This window comes from Typopeltis vanoorti, chromosome 12, assembly GCF_054136105.1.
Source record: "Typopeltis vanoorti isolate ZY-2024b chromosome 12, IOZ_Tvanoo_1.0, whole genome shotgun sequence".
Classification (NCBI taxonomy): domain Eukaryota; kingdom Metazoa; phylum Arthropoda; class Arachnida; order Uropygi; family Thelyphonidae; genus Typopeltis; species Typopeltis vanoorti.
This window is the reverse complement of record NC_143560.1, coordinates 74,912,048-74,935,632: the sequence shown is the minus strand read 5'-3', so window position 1 is coordinate 74,935,632 and position 23,585 is coordinate 74,912,048.

Sequence of the window (23,585 nt, the reverse complement as noted above, 5' to 3'; positions counted from 1 at the left end):
CATGACCTCAGTTACTCTGTAATGGCCATAATAGTCATAAAGTTTTGCAGAGCATGATGATGAATTTGACATGTGGAAGGTGGTTTTATTTGACGGGGAAGAAGAGTGATGCATCACGAAGTTCTTTCCAAGACACAATTAAGAATCAGTCAGTCCATGGAACCATAATCCACTTCGGTTCGTGAGAAACTCCCTCATTAAAGTGTTTTCCGGTGTACTGTCCGGCTTCTGTGCCAATACAGTTTACAATGTCGCGTGGGTCTGAGTATCCAGAAATTCTTATCCATGCAAAGAATTCACACAGTCACCAGATCCCAGTGGTTTATTCCGGTTTTGTTTTCCAGGGTCAAAAGTATTCTGACGGAGAAACGATTTCACAATGTCACTGCCGTTGTAAGCCATTTCCAAACAGATCCAACAAAATGCATTGAAGAAGGGAAACATCCCTGGAATCTCTACATGCAATCAGAGGAACCGAATTTAGACATAATAACTGAAAGAAGAAATTTATATGGGCTTTAATTTTCCTCAGAATTCCTTACTTTTATTGGGGGCAAGTGAAATGGCATTTCTAATGATCTGTTTTTTATTTGCGTAGCATACATAAACCTTTAATGGACTAAATGCCACGAGATAAAGGAGTTAAAAATTACATTCTGAGTAACTGCTAATACAGCTATTGCAATCTTAGAGATGAAAGCAAACAAAAAAAAGTATGGATATTCTTTAAGACCTCCAAGCAAACAATATTTTGGTTCGACCGAACAGCATGAGGTTTATGCTACAATATCAACGTTCATAATCTTCAGAGAGGAGTTTTCGATTGCAGAACGTTTGATACGAACGCTATCCCCCAATAGGATTGGGCTACATTCAACGAAAAGAGATAACTTCACAACAGCTCTTTTGTGGTGACACGGGAAAGTGCATGAGGATAGAAACCGGAGCGTTTATTCTTTGCCACTGGATCGATCGATATATTTCTGCTTTAAGGACAAGACTGGCTCATCTAGAGAACAAAAGCCACTTTGTTGCGGTCTGCGATTTGGTTCCAATTCCAGATTATCCAACATTATAAATTGAAGCTGCTTTGTTCGAATCGAATGACTGTACTGTAATCATATTAGTTACAACGTGATTATCTATTGTGTTGTCTTCTCTAACTGTGCAATGTTACACGATTTCTGCATCTGTTTTGTGTTTAATTGAGACTGCAACTGATTTGTAAGCCCGTGTCCTGTTTCTGTGTTACGTTTTGTTATCCAACATTCAAGTACGATACTTTCAGTGAATAAAAGTCTCTTGATCTTAATAAAGTCCTTATTTGTATAAAGAGGAAAAAACACTTTTCGTTCGTGTATTTATTTTGTAGCCAGTTAACCTCATCTGTGTTCAGTTTAAGATAATTGGCAACTGTGAAAAGAAAGAAAAAAAACGAACCGGAAATCTAATCAGCTCTCTCACACGATTCCTTTTCTAAAGGAGTATCCTAGCAACCGAACATTGTTAACTTATTGTGTTCTATAAATAGAGTAACACAACAACAGACACGTTCGCCAATAATTTTCACCTCTTTTGGTGTCGGGAGAGAAAAGAACTGACTTCGTTTAATTCTTTCTATTGTGTGTGTGTGTGTGTGTGTGTGTGTGTGTGAGAGATTGGAATGAGTGTAAAAAATTAAGCCTCTCCTGATCAGGAAGAACAAGAAAAAAAGTTTTGCAAGAAAGAACAAAAAAAACGTCGAGGCTTTTAAAAGCAATTGCTACATTCTAAGAGTTTTTTGTGTACTTAATTTGACAGTGCACTCTCTGCCCAGTATACATGAGGATAAGCAGAGGTTACACATGTGGTGACATTATTATTTAGGAACGACTATTGTCCATACTCTATTTCTCTTACTTACAGCATCGAATATATCTAATCTGTTTAATGGTAGTGGAAGCAAACTGAGGGAGGACGGTGGGGGTGGATGGGAGGGTAATTCCGTCTTTCACGCGACCCGTGCAATCGTACGAAAGTGGCGAAGCGCTTCGATAAAGCGAGCCGTGAGTGTGTCGATCAAGGCAGAAACATGTCGGTGACCTGGAAAGTGATAAAGATCCCACCGATGAGGCCTAACGGGGGTGGCTTAAGATATTAAATGCGAACACAGACTGCGGCAGTGGAGTGAGAAAATGTGATTGTTCTTTTCTGCCCTTCAAGGCGGGCACTTTAAGGAACTTTACAAGCTGACGGGGCTTACCCAATTACGTGGGTCTTCGGCCCGCTCCATTAGAGAATGACTCAAGCGGAAGCTTTCTTTGTTATATCGCCTCGGCCGGAAGGCAATGTGGGCAGTTTATGGCCGCGTGACGTCACTGCTGTTTTCTAAATGAAAAATCTTCAGTGTGTGTCTTTCCTTTGGGCCCTGAATAAAGGTATACACTTAAACTACTCGTGTTTGTTTAAGAAAATGCATAACGGGGGTCAAGAAAAAGGAGAAGTAGAATAATATTATATTTGTAGGTGTTGGGAGAATGTTGATAAAAAATAAGCATTAAATATAATTTAATGCTTATTTATAATAAGCATTAAATTTTTTATAACATAAACAGTTTCACAGAAATGATTTTTTTTTGTAATGAATACAGAGCATTGATGATGACGATTTGATCTTACTCTTATAATTAGTTGAATTTGCCAGTAGAAAAAGCAGTTTGACATAAATATACGACGTTCAGTGAAACGAAATAAGTGTGTAGGGAGACGCCATTCCAAAAAACTGTTCGAGGCTCCCTCAGCGGAGTTAACTACAAGAAGGGTTGGCCGGTGTCCTATAAATGCTCAGTGATCACTGAGAATTAAGGCGACGTTTTTTTATGGAAGAGCGTTGTCGAACCCACATGGGTGGGATTAGCGACTGTTCAGTACTCAGTGTGAACTTGTCGTAGAGGTTTATCACAAACATTTACTGAAATAAAGCAGAATACCAACCCTTGGAGTGCTCTAAATATCTCTTGTTTCGTGACTTTTTACGACTCAAATCATCCGAGTTGAATCCGAACGCAAAATATTACCAAGCGTCTTAATCTACTAAAAAAAAACTACTCTTAACCCAAAACGCACACATCCTTCCGTTAGCTAAGACAAAACTCTTTTAACACTATACATTGAGTGACCAGTTTATTAGGCGTACTAACCTAATTGTACGGTGGATTACAACAGTTGTGAAACTTTGTGGAATCGACTCCATAAAGTTCCAGAAAAGTTTCCCAAAGTGTCCCACTGGGACAAACTTGGGAAACTACTACCATCACCCTGCATTGTAGTGAGTAAGCTTGATGAGTCCATGTCTTAGGGTTGTCCAATGGTTCTTTGCCCATCTTAACCGTATTTGCTTGTTTCATTGAATGCACACGAAACTCTAAGTTGTCGCTTGTCATTATATCGAATCCGGGTCAAGGTTCAATGCTTAGTGTACAATCTCTTTGTTTAGCCCGAATGAAAATCATGCAGACAGTAATATTGAAAGTTCAGGCGGATTGTTGCTTTTTGTAAGCCAAGTTTCAGTCAGGAATAGAATGTCGTGTATGGATGTTGGTTAAAATTACAGTCGAAGCAACTAAGACTATGCCTGTTAACTGAGTGTCTTCCCCTACAAGTTTTTTTTATTCTACGAAATGAAAACTGCTGCATTTCTGTATGACATTCACTCTTCAGTTGAATAGCCCTTATAAATGCAAGGAGTTTCTGAAAGAAAAGTTCATATATCTCCGTTGTAAAACATGTCAATAAGCTAAAATTCAACTTTTGATATGAATAAAGGAAGTGAAAGGGTTTTGAAAGAGTTGCACTTCCATTATTGATACGGTCAAATGGAAAGTGCTTTGTTTGGTTAGAAAATGGAATAATATTTGATTTTATTTGGCTGACACACTGACAAGGTTATGTTATGTAGGGTTTATGAGAATTTACGAGTATTGTGTCGGGATGTGTTTTAGTAGCTAGCTTCTGAGAGTTGTAGTTTATTTTATTTTTTGGATGCGTAATAAAAAATATTTTCCATTTCAAGAATATGCCAACACTACGTTCTCTCGTAGATAGCGTCACTTAGACACAATAATACATAAAAATAATCCTTAGACAGTATATGTATTTAAAAAAAAAACATTTCCAGCATGATATTGTTCCAAAATTTGCTTTAAGTTGATATCAGGAAATGAAAAATCTGCTATAAAAGTTCAGAGCACTCAGAGTTATCATGAAAACAAAACTGCAGTTACGTGCAGTAATAAAAATAGCTTCTAGACATTAAAAGTAATATTTTTTAAATCAAATTCATCCTCGAATAAGTAGTAGCATTAAGATAATAGAAGAGAGCGATTGTCTTTCTTTTCGCCTGTTTAATTTTTATGACAACGAAACTGACACTCAGATCCAATTCAACGCGACTATAAATTTATTTAATTATGATATTTCTCAAGATGAAGTAGAAATCCTAAACAGTCGTTTATATCTTACAATTCACTCTAAAACTTTTCGTTGAAAGAAATTATCATAGGCCCAAGAGAAATAAAAAACGATCTGAACAGAGAGGTTTTCTTCACACAAAAAAACCCCCAAAATATTATAGTGAGAGTTCCAAGCTAATCACTCTTCTTGTTTTTTTTTTTAAAAAAAAATAAACCGTAAAGGATTTAAAAAAACAACAACCAGAACATAATCATAACTAAAGCCAATAAAAGAGATATTACTGCCATAGTAACGAAAGAGATTATCAGGAAAAAAAATCGAAAACATCGTAAACGATATACTTGCTAAGAAATATCGGTAGTTCCTACAATAAACAGAATAAAAACAGATAAGATTTTGCATCATAAAAATGAGATAAAATAGGTAATCTACTTTAAAGCAAATTATGGCTCTCACCAGTCATCTTCTTATATCTTTGATCAAGTAAACATTCATGAACCAATATATAAAATTTGAATTTTAGTTATTTGGAAACATTGGCGGTATTTATATAAGATTCAGAAGAACTAAGATCCTTATTAAAATTCAAATTTTTGTCTCTAAAAATACAAACAAACAGCTTCAGCATATGAAACCATTAATTTATCCAGGAATGATGGTATTTTACCCTCGTTTGACCAAATCTTAGCGATCGAATAAAATTAACAAATATTCTCTTTTAATAATTTCGATAAATTATGTTAAATATTTGCATCCAACTACTTGAACGTAGATATTGAAAAAAAAACAAGCCATACATACTTGAGCGTTATCATGACTGCAGCATCTCATTTCTGATTACTCAAAAACAAAACAGGGGAAAGAAACATGAAAAAAAAGACGTCAGTCTAAAGATCAGACCATGGATACTGCACTATATGGAAAACAATGTCGAAATATTCCCGAGTATGAAAAAAATCCACCTTATACTACTTAGACATTCAAAAAAGTAAATAAAACGAAGACTTTCACAAATTCTATAAAATCTCATCGGTTTGGTATATAAATAAAATAAAATACGAGTCTCTTATCCAACCAATCAAAACATCGTCCATTTCACTCTACCTACGTCTCAAAAAACAAACAAACAAAACAAAAGCCTACACACTGCCATGTGATCCCAAAGTTTATATTTCCGTCTTCAAACGGTCTTCCTGCTGTATATGTTTGTTACATATATTCTAATATTCATTTCCTAAGTTATGCTCATCTTTTTACTTATTCATATTTATCTGTCTACGTACAATAGCTATGTACATATTAAATTACCATCGTGGCATTATCTTCTGAGCAAGCCTAAAGAGACCTCAAAGATATCAAGTCTGGATATGTTGAATAGAAGTTAAAGAGAATGTGGCATGTGCTTGGAAATTCACGGGCATCTATCGTGCAAGACCACTGAATCTCTGAGTCATGAGTGTACTCGAGAATTCCTTGTTCCCATTTTGATTTTGGGAAACACCCAAAGATAGTATATTAATACTGTGAATGGCTAAGGATTAGACAGTACAAAACCCTGCCTCCATAAGTGAAAGAGAGTGCATTTTAAATCTACTTCAGGCCTACGATACGCAGAATGGTGGTCTCGTACCATTCAGCGAACTTCATCTCCTAATTCCATACTTTCACAAAGTATTTAAACCTTTCTTAACCCCACTTCAGTACGAAGGATGAGTCCAGCGCCGTAGTTATTGTTACAGCAAACTGTTCATATTAGTGCAACCTTGGCTCAGTGATGAATAATTCATACAGCCAGGAGGAAAGCGCTGTCCAAACCCTTATGTTTTGATAAGCTCTGATCAGTTATGATATCAAATTTAACTTGTACTCCCAGCGCTCAGTGACCTGACCAAACTGTAATGTTCTTTTAAATGCGACAACGCAAACTCTGGATAAGATCTGGTGATTCTAGCCCTTATCTTCTGAAGTAGTGTTTGATCCATCCACAGACAGACAAACGAACTCTCTAAAATATGGCATAAATCAGTGGATTCATTGTCAACTTTGAACATTCGTAGATCTCGCTATTCGTTGCGTGGTTATGAATGCCATAATTTTAAAAGCGCCTCATCTGTACGGGATATGCACAAAATAAACATAAAGAATTTTTTTTATTTTATTTAATGTTAATTCCACAATTTCTCTTCTTTGACTTCCAGTAAACATCAGCACCAAAGTTTATTTCGTTGTTTTATGAGTCATAATTTTATTTTTCGTTTTATGCTTGTCCTTTATATTTTATGTTTGCGTCGAAATGTATGCGGAATTTTCCACTTGATGTCACGAAAATGGGCAATCACCGTGCGGGAACGTGGCCGGTGCTTATTCCCTAAAGTCTGCGCTATCTTTAAGAGTCAGGTTTTATTAAAATAGGCAAAGGACTTGATAAGGTTGAATGTAGTTCCTATAAAAATTAAATCAGACGTGTTTTACTTTCTCTTTTTCCGTTTACTGTCTTTATTTCTTGTGTCGTTTGGACGTACATATTTTCTTATTTTGTTAGTGTGTTTCTTATATTGAATTCTTTAGTTTTTATTGCATTTCTCTTTCTCTCTCGTCATCATCTTCATCTTGGTTTCCATAGCAACAGACCGACTTCATAAATAGCTAAGAAAGGTGTATTCACGTAAGGGTCAACAACCCACATCTTTACTCTTTTACTTTACAAATCCGAGAACACTTTCATGCGTCGTTTATTTCTATGATTTCGGAACTATTCGCCCAAAGAAGGAGGATCCCTTTTTAGTGGGAACAGTCCCTTGTTTATACAATAAATAAATTACAATTTGATTGTAGTCATTTCGATGCCATCATGTTTTGCAGCTAATCAAGTGTAGTCAAAGCTTTATTTTCTGCAGCTGATAATTCATTGCATCCGGTTTGCTAATTACATTCATTTCCGGTTTTCAAAATATCGTTAATTTTTAAGTTTAAACAGTTAATCCAAATTAAAAGACTCACCGACATCTTTGTACATTTTGATAACATTAATTATACAATTTTAGAAAACCTTTTTATTCTTACTTTTAGCGTGATTTAATTTTGAATTTCTTAAAGGTTACTTGTTAAGAATTTTTAATATCAAAGGAGTCGCAAAATAGATGATCCTCTTAGACACAATTCATGGCAATAGAAAGCACTCTTTGATTCTAAGAGCTATAAAGATATTCCTTTAAATAAAGTGAGTGTTCATTCTTTGAGACTAAAACTATCAGATTTTTTTAAAAGAAACTCCTTCCAAGATTGTTAAAAGAATAGAAGAGATCTTTATAGTTGGCTGAATGAATTACTAAACCAATCATTATCAATCTGTAAAACGTTCCGTCATTAGTTATTTTACGCTAAATTATTTTAGTTTTTTTTGTTATTATTATTATTACCAAAGGATGCTCTCACGCATCGCAGGGAGAGTACATCAAATAAATACCGTCATAAACTCTAACACTCGCATCGTCGGCTAAACTCGTGTGATTTTGGGTAAACGTTTTTGAGATTCAGCTGGAAACCCGAATTTCTGAAGCAATAAATAATTCTTGTGGTGCAACAGACTTCACTCAAGTAAGTAGAGAACTCATTAAAAAGGCTTAGAAAAAGTTCCTGCAATCAGTGATTAGAATCGATCCTGTTTCTCCTGGAGGTCTCGAAATTTTGCTCGACTTCCAGAAGAAAATTAATACCAGGATTATTTGTTTGTTTATTTTTTAATACGCATGTATAAGGGTATTAGGTCCGTTGCAAACTTCGTAAGCAACTTTTAGATTATTTTTCCTGCCTTCCTTTGGAAAGCAAAGTTATTCCTTTGTTCTAGCTAGACGGACATTTTCAATTGGACTCGTCTTCAAATTATCTTCAATGGTACAAGTCGAAGTGATACAAACCTAACTCTTGCTTGATGAAATTTAAATTTGAATTTCAAATGACAAAAGAATATTACATTTTATCTAATTGAAACTGTGGGCTTGTTTGTATGTTTTTCGTCATGAGAGAATATAAAGAAATTTCATCAAGGTGACCTTCACAACCTTCAGAGAAGATTCCCCTTCAAGGATTTCATTGTGTTTGATGACGTCAAGGAACATGAGAGATCAACATGATCGTGCAGAGATGAACGATTCGAGGAAAAAAATCAATTACTTTCGTGCTTATTTTAAATATTTTTTTCAAAAAAAAAGAACAAAAATTGATATAAACGGTCCTACTAAAACGAAAACTGAAGAGCTAAATAAATATTCACCGTACTAAATTTCAGCAAAATCAGTCTAACTGCAGTCAACGAACTACTTGTAGAAGAAACGAATAAAGTAGACGCTTAGCCATTTTGCAAAACACGACTGAAAAACGCCAACGCAATTTTCACATACAGCAAAAAAGAAGACAAAGTCCTTACAAACAAAACAGTAGTGCCAGAGGAAGCCGTTGAAGGTAAGTAAAAGAGTGTAATGAAATTAAAAATTTCTTTTTTTTCTTTCTTTGTTTCCCCAGAAAACAGCAGAGGTTCGTGACCTGTCCCATTGATCTTCATGTTCACGCTTTCTGAGTACATTCGTTGCAAACTGCGTTGTCGTTTATTTTCAGAATTATGTCTTGAGAGGGATTCATTTACAGCTTGACAGGATAAAGAAAAAGAACTTGATAAACAACCATAAAGTGAGATAAAATTTAAAAATTCACGAACTGCTTTTCTTCAGCGAATAAACCAAACTGTTCCTTCCTAATACCATCTTCCTATCAAGAATTAGCGCATTAAATTTTTTTTTTCCAAAAGAGGTCTTTATTTTTGAGCTTTTCCAAATGCGATCTCTTCATCACACATTCGTTCATGCTAAAACTAGAAGCGGCGAGGGATATCCGTTTAAATCGAACCAGTCAAGACGAAACTAAGCCGCCACCTGATCGGTATCAAGCTATCGCCTCTGTTCGTGGCTTGTAATCCCTTTCTTTACCCTCTTGTTGGCACGATCAATATAATGGATCGCGCTGATGAGATTTTCCGTAGCATCCTTTACGAAAAATAAGCGTTCATCTACGAAAAGGATCGCACAATCATGCATGCTTTGACGGAATTAAGAACATTGGCGTTTCATGCACTCCATACGCAGACATTAATTTCCCCCCCGCATTCTAGAAACACAACTTTTAGTATCATGAAGTACTTGAAAGAGAACTTTATCTGTTCCAGTGAATTCGTGTTAATTGAATTAATCGATTGAAGTTGAGTCTGGAAGTCAATTAATATGAATGAATGAATTAAAAAGCTACTTTCATATCATTCCAAACACCTCGCAAATCAGAAATCGTTTCAGGTTTAAAGAAATTACGTTTTAGGAGATGGCTTTAATACGAACTTGTTTTATTTAAGCTCTCCTACGCCAGCATGGAGACAAGGAAGAAAGCTACAAGAGGGCGCTGTTGCATTCATTTCTCATTGTTTCACAGGCAAGCCATTCTTTAAATAAAAACTGAATATAAATATCATTTTTAACGTACCATTTTTCACTCTTTTTTTTTCTCTTGATGACGTCAATATACTTGAAAAATCAGTGTGTTGGCAGTTCCGTGGCCTGAAAGAGGCCCCTTAGTAGAGATAAGAGTTTTATAGACGCGAAAAGTTCTGTATTACGCGTCAGCTGAAAGAAATAAATGACCGAAGATATGCAATTGGATCTCACCGTGAGAGATGAGAAGTCATTTCTTAGAGGATGCTCTTGCTACGACGAGCACACCCTGTACACCGAGTGGGACCAGCGGAGTGAGAAGATCTTATAGACGACATCATTTCTTTTTCCATTATAATAAGAACCATCTTCAAGAAAAAGGAGGGGGTTAAGATGAAACGGACAACATAATAAAGCAAGTTATGTACAGTCATTACGGTTGAGATTACTATTTAGGATTTTCTCGTCTTTTTGAAGAGTGCAGAAATCGCTAGGGATTGGTGGAGGAGGAATTCATCTTCATTAATTATAGTCTAGCAATGAATCACGCGAAGATAAATAGCTAACTGAATCTTGAGTGATCAAAGATGGTCCGAAAAGACAGACTCATTTTAGACTGATAAGACCGTAAGAAATGTTTATTATTTTCATTTCTTCTTTCAGATGAATAGTTCGCAAGGACTTTTCCACCACTTTTTATGGATATTTATTCAAAAGAAAATGTTTCGCTTTCTTTCATTCTATCTTCCTTTTGTGTATTAAGGGCTTATTTGTCTCTGCGGAGTAGAGTTTTTATTTGTTTTAGATCGATTTCGGTTGATAAAATCCAACAGGTATTAATTCTAGTCACTGTTGTGTAAGATATTGTAAATTGTGACGAATATTGGTACGTCTTTCTTCATTGAATTAACCGGCATGAGTGAATTGGAATCAGCTGTTATTTTTAACGTTTTATCTGCAATATACTGCAATTCCGTTCTGTAGTATACTGCAATACTGTAGTATATTCTGTAGTATACTGCAGTATACTACAGAACGGAAACTTAGATTGGTTTTCCAAAATTGGCTTTTATGAAAAATCAATCTATGGGATCTCGAGAGGAACACCTAGGATAGTTTTATAGTATTCTAGAAATCTATGCCTTTTCAGTTTTCATAAAAATAAATAAATACATACAAATAAATAAGCCCAGCGTAACTCTGGGAGAAACTATACAGCATTCCAAAAACATTTTACATTTATAGATTTTGGTAATGATAACAGGAGGAGAAAAACGTCTTCCCATTTTTATTTTTCTGCAGAGATCAATTTTGAAGGATCCTTGCCACTTTCGCACAAGATCGACCGACTGACCTAGAGGTGGAAATTCAAATAAATAGCCTTTGCATCGTAGACCGAATTATACCTCTGGTCTTTCCAACAAAAGGCAGGTTATCAGTTTGACACAGTACCAGCAAAAAAAGAAATTACGCACCACTAGATTCATCTGTTAATTAAAGAAACGAAGGGCTTCAACAGACAAACAACCAAACCATCCAGTCAGAAATTATACAATGCAAAATATAACATTTTGAATGCTGTTGTTGGCTTTGAAATGTTAATCAGACTGGAACTGCATATAATATCGTTGGTTCATCCGTGTTGTTGTTTATGAGATGTAGACCACCTCCGGGAAATCTGCTTGCTTCAAACATTCTTAGCATCTACGATAAAGAGCCAAGAGGCTATTTTATTTTATTTTATTTTTTATTTTTTTATTTTTCCAGCGGCGTAAATTAAGTTAAGGGGATAATAAATCCCTCATTATTTTAAAGCCGGATACGAAACTCGGAGATCGAAATCTAAGAGTTTCATGGCGAAGAACTATCGGCGAGCCCAAGCGTAAGTCAACACCTGGTAGTACAACACTAGGGCAACTCGTGTCAAAAGGTGGCGCAAGCTCCATCACCATCCTTAATATTTTCTCATAATGTAAAACGCAGCTCCTATGAGATGTATTACTGTTTTGCATTATGAGGAGAGGTCACTACCCAGACCGATTTCGACCTTTACTGAGGGCTCATCAGTGAGTAGGTAGACCTGGAATGCCAAGGTTTAAGTGAACCGAGCTTACATATACCCCTACTAACGAATTGCCAGACCGGTATACCCATATATTATTATTACTACGATAAAGAGCAAAGTCGTTATTATTTTTTTGTAATAATTAATATTTGTAATAATAATAATATTTGATTATTTGAATTGTAATAAATAATATTTGTAATACATCTCCTAGGAGCTGCGTTTTACATTATGAGAAAATATTAAGGATAGTGATGGAGCTTGCTCCACCTTTGCTTGTTGACTTACGCTTGGACTCGCCAATAGTTCTTCGTCATGAAACGCTTAGATTTCGATTGATTTCGATCTCCGAGTTTCGTATCCGGCTTTAAAATAATGAGGGATTTATTATCCCCTGAACTTAATTCTTAGCTTAGTTTAGGCTTACATAGTAGCTTTCTTTCTTGCATGTAGGCAATGAAGAATATAGTTGTGGTATTCGATGTTAAAGTGATGACGATTGGGATTAGTTTTGATCCCACCAGTTATTTTCATTAGAACGATTGTGTGTGTGTGTGTGTGTGTGTGTGTGTGTGTGTGTGTGTGTGTGTGTGTGTGTGTGTGTGTGTGTGTGTGTGTGTGTGTGTGTGTGTGTGTGTGTGTGTGTGTGTGTGTGTGTGTGTGTGTGTGTGTGTGTGTGTGTGTGTGAGGTCGGTTGTCCACCACCTGGCGATGGCATTCATCTCCCTGTAAAGACATTTACGAAACATTCCTGTCCACCGTGAGGTTCGAACCCAGAGACTGTGGATTGAAGAGCTGACTTGGCCAATCAAACTGGTCATCTGCGAATTTGTGTTTTGTTACACTTAACAGAGATTATAAAATGATTTCAGGTTCTGCTCTGAGACTTGAAATGTCCCCTGAATTTTTCTGTTTCATTATTGATTTCCATTCGTGTAATAGAACACCAATCCACTGACTCATTTTCCATCAATCGTTTACTTCCTCTTGTATAAAGTATTGTAATAACATTGGGGGTGGGACACTGTTTCCAGTCATCATTGCCATATGATTGCAATATTTGCATTCTTTATACTATCATTTCTGTCAAGTTTCAAGTTTCTATTTCTCACCCTCAATTGTTTCGTCATACACATTGTTACGAGTGTCATATTGTCTCTTTCCTGTTACATCGCGTGCTGTTTGTTTCTCGATTTTGGTACTCGTTCCATCTGTTAATAAGTTGGGAGTTTGGTGATGAGTGACTGCGTTTAAAGCATTGTAATTCAATGCTATTTTTATTTTCCTCAAGTCAGTTGCATACTACCCTTTTGTAATCATAATTCTAATTTTCTTTCCTTTGAGTTGTTACCGCTGTAGATTATCCTGTTTATTATTTCTTAATACTTTTAACGAATATCAAGTCCAGGCGGTAGGTACTCGGCCAACAAATCTCATGCGCATCATAAGAAGGGCTGCCTCTTTTAGGTACCCATTTTTCTCATTAAATGATTTTCAGGGTTGTTCTTACTTGGTTTTTAGAATCCTCTTGTTCCTTAAATAAAAAGCGAGTAACCTTAAATCCCATCCCGATATTTTGTTTTCTATTTCTCTCAGCGTGAATTTTGGAAAGTTACAAAACTCTGAGGCTTGTTTTGTTTAGCATAGAAAAGGTGGCGACGAAACACTTTTATTCTGGTCATTTTTGGAAATCGGTTTAGACTTACAGGTGACAAGGGGACAGCACACAAATGTCATTTCGTGTTCCAAATACTGACTACTATAACGAACTGAAATAAGATGAGTTGTAGGGTCGATTTTTTCGAACTTAAGAAATCATTACTTGCCTTCATGAAAGTTCAACTAACTCGAGAACCGACTGATTAAACTCCCATAATCTTCGACGAGAGTTGCACTTTTAAGATCCTAAAAAACATAAGTTCTATTAGGACTTATGTTTTTGTAATCACTGACATTTCTTTCTTCTATCCTGCGGGTGATATCTTAACTGTGCGATAACTGTGGCCTCGTAGGTAGGTTTCGATTAATTTTTCAAATCTTCATGAGGTTTGTGTTGGATGCTGCTTTCTTCAACATACTTCAGTTGACTGGTTATAAATGATGGTGAATTTTACAAAAATAATTTCCTCACTGATTTTATCGATGATGCGTGTTCACCGCAAACAGACCAAAATATCAAATGTTCCTGAAAGAACTCCTGTTGGCCTAAATTTAGGATATATAATTGCGGCTGTTTTCCTGTTTCTGGAAGTCTACTGGGATTCGTTGATGTATTAAAAATACATCATCGCTTCATTCAGAAAGTTGAACTGATTCGTGGCCTAGTGAATTTTCACAAATTCTCTTTAGTTCTAGTAAATCTTCAGTCCTTAAATAAAAACTGGTGCTGTACTCTAACTAATACGCAAGTGACCCAATGATGCTGTGATAATAGTTTGTGATTATCTGACTGGACTTGATGAGTACGAAAAGGTCGATCTGCTTACATAGATGATGTATTGTTAAATTAAGATTGAAATGGGAAGAACTAGAGAAATTGGATCCTAATTATAGTTCTGTTAGAGAAATCGTGTCATTAGTAGAGAGTTTTGTAGCTAAAGTTGCTTTTCCCAATGATGGACTCTGCCATAATTTATAATTCCCCAACTATTCGTAATTCGAGTTTTAGAAACTGTTTGGGTCCTTCAAAGACTGATTTGCAGAGAGGAGCTCCTTCTTTCTACGGATTTATCAGAAACAAGCCGACTTGCTCTTTGATAGATAAGATGTTGGGGCGCGTGTTGTTCGTTTAAAGACTAAAATGACTGAACGGAGAATTTTATGGGTTGTAAGGTTAACTTTATACGTTATTAATTTCTTATAACTTAATGTGTACGCAAAATTGAGAGTTCTCCCGATTTCTTATCCTTCTGTGAAAACTTTTAATTTTGATTGAAAGTTATTTGGGATGAGGAAAGGGAAGCCAAAAAGAAACTGCTTACAAAATATATTAAACAAAGTTTCGGTGAAGATGAGCAGAATGAAAATACAAACGCCAATTTCTGGGAGGAAACTTTCTGTCTCTTTTGTACGAGACCAGCTAACGCACGTTCAGCTTGCCGCTGTTAAGATGGACGCCCGAATTCAAGAGTTAAGGTTGATCATCAAACTGATCCATAAGGGCGTCTGTTTTAGGTACCGAGTTTTGTGAAAGGTCATGATCATTCGACCACTAACACACCAATTACTTCATTCGGATAACAACAGAAGCGAACTCCTTCACCTTTTCAAAAAGTTCATGCTATGAAACCAACAAATGTTGTCGGTTTTAGAGAACGGCGAGTTTGGTGTCACTTCACCTATCTGTCATTCCTTTTCAATGAAATACTCAATTACGTTTACTGCGAACATTAAAGACCGACTTAGATTTTATCTGGCATTGATTTGTATGATTTTGGATCGCTTGCTCGGAAGAACAGACGGAATTAAAATGAAAAAAATATGGGTTTAAATGGGTATGTGATATTTATTTATTTTTTGATTAAAAAAAACTCAAATACAAGATTTATAGTGAATTCAAATGCTTTCTACTTTATCTTGTCTATTAAAAAACTTCTTTGTTTCGTTTTCCACTAACTAATGTAATGCTAAATCAACACAATGCAGAGCGAAATTTCTTAGGAATAATAAAAAACGAGCATTGCTTAATTTAAAATTAAAACACATAACTACGTTTAAATAATTCATAACATGTACTTATGTGTAGTAGTGTACATAAAGTAAGGCATCTGTCTAAAACTGTTATTAGTCATGTCTTCAAATATTTATGCAATATTTTTGCGTCACTCTTTTCTAAGCCTTCTGTATGAAGATTTCATTTTTAGTCTGATGTTAGTCGCGTAAACAACTTTATTGTGCATTAATTTTATTCATGCTTTTATAGTTTAAAGTAACGGAACTAATCAAGAGAGGGGAAAAAAAGAAATAAAGCTGAACATAAAATATGTACTATGGAAACGAGTTTAATTAACAGCCTTCAAAAGAAATAGTAAGATCATTAAAATTATTTGCGAAAAGAGAAAATGACAAAAAAAAAAGATAATTACAAGAATAAATTAGATTAATATGAAAAGCCTTTCATATGTGAGGCGAGAAAATTTGTAGTCTAACAAAGAAAAATACACAACAATTAACAGACAACACGCCCTCATGTGGATGCCAATGTAAACAATTAGACAGTACAATTAACAGACATAATTAAAAATAAGGTTGCACGTGTGGCGCTAATATAAATGCAGAAATAAAGCAACCGATAAACACATTTAAGAATAATAAGAAATTAGTAGTCAAAAATGCTTTTTTGTTGCATGTTAAGTCACCTGCTTTAATATTAAATTGAAGCCAAGGGGAAAAAAGTAGAAAACTAAAAAAATTCTAATTTTAAATGCGTTGTTCTTTCATCTTATTGGTTTGCTACAAGCGAGTCTGGTTTTCATATATTAGAATATATTAATGCAATTCTTATTACATTTGCAGCGAAGTGTTTGTATCAAATCGAGGAACTGCCTTTCGCATTCAATGTATTTAGGTGATCTGATAAATACCTTATACGTTAGATTGCAATACACTCGTTGACGAAAAGAGAAAGAATGCCAGAAAATGAGAAGAAATAAATATAATTAATACATTTCAATATCTGTACAAAGTTCATTATATACTTCGATTAAACTCCATTATGAAGAACATTGTTTTCTCTGTTGTACTTCAACCAACGTCGTTATACTTACTAAAAACTAGCTTTAAAAAAAAAACAACTCTGTAAGCTGAATGCTTATAAAGGGGCTTTCTTGTAGAGTTCGGTTAATAAAACAGAATAAATCGCTCGCCACTAAACAAACAGGTTTTTATTAATCCATTAAGCGGCTATGGTGCTAAATCACACAAAGAAGGAGGAGATTTATTAGAAAGATAGGCTGTGTTTACAAAAGCTGCAGACAAACTCTCTTAAACAAACTGGCTACGAAAATAAACTTAATGGGATTATCTAGTGTCGGTGTAAACTTTATAGAATGAGGTTCTTACAATAAACCCAACATCGTTTGGTTTCTTTGGGAACAAAGCCATTGTTTAGAGATGATACATTGTTGCAACAATGAAATGTGTAGTTGGGAAACAGAAAACTTTATTTTTAGGAGCAGAGGGAGAGAGAGAAATAAATTACACGTGGTTAGGAGTTACGCACTGCTTATCAGATACATCAGACTATTTCTTTGTTTTAACATTACAATGTTAAAAGTGTTCGGGTACAATGTTAAATATAATATTTGTAATTTCCACTGGTTTCGAGAATGTTTATTGAAATAATTTTTTATTCTGAAGTAACATCATATTTAAAGCTGTACAAATAAGAATGCATTTTCAGAAACGCTTCGCAGACTAGAATACGATGTATTTTGATTCTTCTTAAAGTATTTATCACACTATCTTCATTAAAGGAATCGTGGATTAAAGGGGTTTGCCAAAAATGGTTAATGCGATAACAATGACGTCACTTTTACACTCAAAAGTCAACACATTCTGATCATATACTTAGTGAGTCTCTTTTCCCGTAGTTAACCACTTGCGTCCATCTTAGCATTGACTCCACTGGACCATGGAAGGTGTTCTGAGGTATTCTAGATCAATTAGACAGAATAACGCCTCGGAGGGCCAGAGAGCGAGAACGGCATTGTCCCATATAATCCCACAAATGCTCGATGGGATTCAAATCAGGAGAAGTAGGCTGCTGCCAAGGAAACACACAGAATGCTTGGATACGCTCTTTGAACTATTCGTGTACAATGCGAATCTGGTGACCCTTTAATGTTTTGACGTTGTCTTGTCGGAAGAGTCCAGCTCCATCAGGCCACATTGTCACAAAAAATAATTAATGATAATTATTTTTTTGCTGATTTTTCAATTGAATATCGTGAATGCTGAAAGCATCAGAAAATGAACGACATTTGACAAAACTGAAATTATTTCATGACACGTAGAGCACGCCGAGCTAGTAATAAATGTTCTCTACGTGAAACAAATCTTTTCTCCATAAAATACCCTACTTCTAAATAACGACAGTGTGATTGAACGAACCCGGAGAAAGAGTACGATAACCTATGTGTGTGTTCTCACACACACACACACACACACGCACGCACGCACAACACTGACCCACTTGGTTAATACTGAAGCGCCTACAGATCAAAGTTGCAAAGGAAAAAAAAAAAAGAAAATGCAACAAATCTTATTCAGTGCACGAGATTTCTTTATCGAAGACGTCTTTTGAAATGACGATCAAAAGACATGGCGAGCAGCTTTTGTGAAGGTCCCCCACTTCTCCGTGTAAGATTTATGTCCATTTCCGAACACTTGCGCGTTATTACCATGACGACATATTGGATCTCGTTTCTTGTCACCAACACCGTGTTCAGACACGCGCGCAACAATGGTTTTACACTCGTGGCTCGTGTCATTTGTTACTTTCTGGGGAGCTCAAAGGTAGAGAAAAAATGTTTTTGTATACTCTTTGAGAGAGAGAGAGAGAGAGAGAGATCATACATTGAGGTTACCAGTGTATGAAATGTAAGTCATTTTTTGGTTACGTTACGCATTCAGTGACTTTAAAATGTCCCACTTAAGGTATTTTCCTTTGAGGAAATGTTTAATGATAAGTAAGCAATCGAATGAACGAATGCCCATTGAAAAGATTGAATTTGAAGAACTAGAAATTTAAGCATTGAGAAAGTATGAGAGAATTCGTTCCATAATATCTCAGCGAACTGCAAAAGTCCTGGAAAATAAATATTTTAATTGGCTGAGAAAAATCGTCTATAACTCGAAATAAAGCTTGTACATCCGGAGACTAAGGGAGTGTGAAAGACTACACAGTAGATTGTGGGAGTTCTCTTCACGCATTGGTGTAGAAGATGACGTAACATTACTTTTGAGCCAAGTTTCATCTATAGATGATTATTACGACAATCTCATTAATCTATTTTCAAATCTCATATAACAAAACAAAAGTTAATGTAAGGTGATCGCCCATCTTTTTTTCAGGATCTATTAAAAAGGCTTTTTAACTCTTTTATACGAATCTTCTTAGACAAGATTGAATTAAATAGCTCAACTGACTTCGACAGATCTTTCCCTCAATGCTAGCGATCGCATTTAAAGTTTTAATCCCCATTTTAACAACGGCAGAGGATTTGTTTCCACTTGCAACACGTGCATGCATTTACCACAGTGACAGTTTTGATTGTCGTTTGTCTGTTCAAGGTCTCTAGATAGTCTAAACGAAGCTTTTGAAGTAACATCTCGAGCATCATTCTGTTGCTAGGCAACAGAAAAAAAAAAGAATTCATTTTGCTTGAAGTGAGAAGATGTCTGGCTAGTTGACAGTCTCGACTCAGTTAAGATATTTTATCGCTCGTTCGGTGAATTATTTATATCAAGGGTCCAGCAAAGGGATACTGAATTTAAGGTTTATTTTCAATAGACAATGCTAGATAATAAATAGATAATCCCTAGTGGAGAGATTACCTTTTGCTGTATAAGCGAGTCTAGATATAGCGACAATATAAAATATAGTCACGTGGCTCTCTGTAGGCACTTTATTTGATTTCATGAAGTTAATTTTCTGTAGAGGGCGCTCGCGTACTTATAAAGTTATACGCTCTCCTGTTAGATGCATCATCTCCGTCGTGATGGCAGTGGATCAGCAAAGTGAAAGCAGGACACGTGATTAAAAATAATTCGGTTTTCACTGTTTCAATCACAGCAACGGAAATTGAAATCCTTTCCATGTTTCCAAGCGTTATTTTTGAATTTCCGATAAGGCGTTTTTTTCCTACATGAAAGATAACATGTTTATGCCATCGATTTTTTTTTTTGCCCGTCAAGAAGGACGGTTTATGAAATGTAAAATTCCGAGTCGTTTGATCAAAGAAACGCTTGAAAATCCTTCTTAGGTAAACATATTTTTCAATCACATATTGCTGCCAAATGTGTTTACGTAAGAAGCAAGAAAGCATAAACAGCCCAATGCAATTTAACGAACACAGTTGCGAACTCGTGCTTGGCTATCGAGAGAACATCACAAATGCATCAAAACAGCGATCATTTTGAATTTCTGAGGCAATTTTTTGCGGTCTTTTTCTGTGCATTACCGGTAATAATCCAGACCACACAAGAAAATATTTTTCTCCTTAAAGTTACATCAACACCCACGATGAGTGCCTTCTCCTTTGATCAATTATTAATGCTGTAGTCCTCAAGAATCCTAGAATAATAGTCTCGCATCCGGGCTAGCATTCATAAACCTTTTTAAACTCATCAACTCTGCACAAAACAGAGTAATTAGGTAAATGTGTGACCAACCGCCCCGTTCTTTTCTCTAACTGATGGATTGCACTAAGCATCGGGGATGTGAACATCTATGGCATAATCATCACCGTAATGATCTTCACCAGAGTTTTACAGTGACTGTAAAACTGTATACAGTGATATTTTTACATTTTACAGTGGCCCTAGTCACTGTAAAAATTCTGTTTTAATTGCATCTGAGAATGTGACTGTAATGAATATGACCACGTTGCCACCTATTGGTGAGAGTGATCATAAGGTCTTGACCTGGGAGGTGGCTAAATGTGTGGAATTTTCAATTAAGAAAGGTGCATGCGGAATTATCGGGCTAGTAAGTATGACAAGCTTAGCAGAGTGCTTGGTTCAGTGCCATGGCATGTAAAACTGCAAGGGCTGGAGGTTGATAGTGCATGAGAAGTCCGAATAGTGAATCAGTGGGGGTTAAATGGATGAATTTAAATGGACACCATTAATCTTGAGCTGCAAAAAAGAAAAACAATTGTGGATGAAATTTAAGGAGAGAGGTGACCTGTAGGCACATGAACGGTATAAAGCCCAGGTCAGAAGGGTAACAAGTGCGGTAAGAAAAGCTAAAGCATTTTATGAAAGTAAATTAGAAATGAAAGCTAAAGTGAATTCCAAACAGTTCTTTCGATATGCTGCAAGGAAAAGAAAAAAACTGTACATGGCAGAATGATTTTAAGGAATGCCGACGGTAAGGAGGTCATTGAATCAGTCGATATAGTGGAATTACTGAGCGAGCACTTTGCAGGAGTATAGCATCCAGGTGGTGATATTGCAGGAATGAAGGAACCAATAGCTTATACGGGAATTGTAGTGAATGAAATGAAGGTGAATAGTCTATTACAAAACCTTAATATGAATTCATCTGTGGGATTGGATGGTATACCAGCTCGAGTCTTACGTGAAGCGGCTAAAGAATTGTCAGTGCCTTTAACCATTTTGTTTGGAGTCTCGGGTCTGGTTTAGTCCAGAAGGTGTGGAAAGAGGGGAAAATAGTTTCCACTGCATAAAGGTGGTTCCAAGACTGCTGTTGCAAATTACCGACCGATCAGCATATCAGGAGTCGTTGTCAAGGTTTTGGAGAAAGTAGTCAAGGAAAAAATACAGGAATGAATAGATGAAAATGGGATACTGTATGGAGGACAACATGGTTTTATGAAGGTTAGATCATGCCTCAGTAACCTGCTCACATATTATAACACAGTGACGGCTGAACTGGATAAGGGTAATGGGTTTACAGTGATACTGCTGGACCTTCCTAAGGCCTTTGATAGGATACCACATGGAATTCTAATCAGTAAACTGCAGCATATGGGGATGGATATAGGGTTGGTGAGATGGACAGGAGTGTTTGATGGAGAGATGGAGAGATATCAGAGAGTAGTTTATACGGGAGTAGAGTCCAAAAGACGGCCTGTGACTAGTGGCGTGCCGCTGGGTTCTGTTCTTGAACCACTACTATTTAATTTGTTCATTAACAATATAGGAAAGGATCTGAGAGGAACAGTTCATTTGTTTGCTGATGATGCAAAGTTGGATATAGCAATAGTGAATGCACATGATGTCAAAACTTTGAAGGATGATTTGGATAGACTGGAAGACTGGGTTAAGGAGAATGGATGTCAATCTAATGTGGAAAAGTGGAAGGTTATGCATTTTGGGGTGAAAATATTAGCAGCAATATACCACATTGGTGGAACCGTACTCCAGGAGATTGACGAGGTCAGGGATTTGGGAGTGTTGGTAGAAAGGGAGTCGAAGTTTAAGGGAGCATATTGCAAAAGTGGCTAAATCAGCTCATCAAATCACTTGGTTACTGAAGAATACTTTGACGTGCAGAGACAAGCAAGTTATTGTTCCTCTGTATCGAGCCTTGATAAGACCCCATCTAGAGTATTGTGCCCAAATTTGGGCGCCAGGGTTTCTTCTTGATGGGGAGGAAGTGGAGAGGATCCAGAGGCGAGTGACTAAGATGATAGCAGGTCTATGGAATGAACCTTATGAGAACAGGTTGAAGATTTGTGGGTTGCAGAAATTGGTTGATAGGCGGAGGAGGGAGATAGATTGAGACATTCAAATTACTGAAGGGTTTCTATAAGATTAATTCAGAAGATATTTTTGAGAACAGGACTGGTGGTGGGAGGACTAGGGACCATCCATGGAAACTGGGAAAGAGTGTGGTTAGCAAGGGTGTTAGAGCTAGGGTTTTTACTTGGAGAGTGGTGAATGAGTGGAATAAGTTGCCAGAGTCTGTTGTAGGTGCCATGACTGTGAATGAGTTCAAGGCGAAGTATGATATGTACTGTGTGAATGTGGAATGGTTGTGATGGACATAATGTTTAGGACCTCCCTTGATGAGTCTAAGGACTCCTTGGAGTTGCCCGTAATCATAATAATAATAATAATAATAATAATAACGAGAAAGAGTTTGAGAAAGAGTGATTATACATACAAATTTCTGCATTTGCTTATAAGGATTACTTGCAGATGAGTGAGGCAAGTTAATCCCACCTACTTCGAAGCTTGGGTTAGCGTTTATGAAAAGAGTGGGATTTAGCCTTCACTGTTTGTGTTGTTGCTACTGTTTATGTATGGGATGTAGGCATTGGATGCTAGTGATTTGTGATGTGTATATTAGTGTTAATGGTTTCTTAACTTTGCTGGTATATTTTCCAGAGTTCGTTTTTTAATGTTCTGTAGTTATCTACGGGTTTTAACTTTCTTGGTAGGTTGTTGAGTTGCGTGGGTATCTGATGTGATCTCACAAAAGAACTGTATGAGTTGTTGAAGGGTGTGGGGATGTAGAGAGCTGTTGTAGATCATGTTATACGATATGTGTCTCCGTTGTTTCGATAGGTGATGTTGAAGTAATTCCTTGTTAGTGTCATGTAGTGTTTCAGGTTTTTAATGCAAAGAATTCCGTGTATCGCCATGTGCTTGTCGGATATTGGTTGTTGCGTGTAATGTGTCCAGATCACTGTTAACACGATTTTCCTGTGTAATGTTTCTAATTTTGTTAGGTGGCTGTTTGATGTATTTGCATAGACTGTCATTCCGTATCTGAGTAGGGATTCGCAGATACCGTGATATAGGAGTTTTTTTTTTATGTTAGGTGGAATAATGTCTTTAATTTGGAAGAGTTTTGATGCGATGATCCGGAGTTTGGTGTGTAGGTATTCTATATGTTTTGT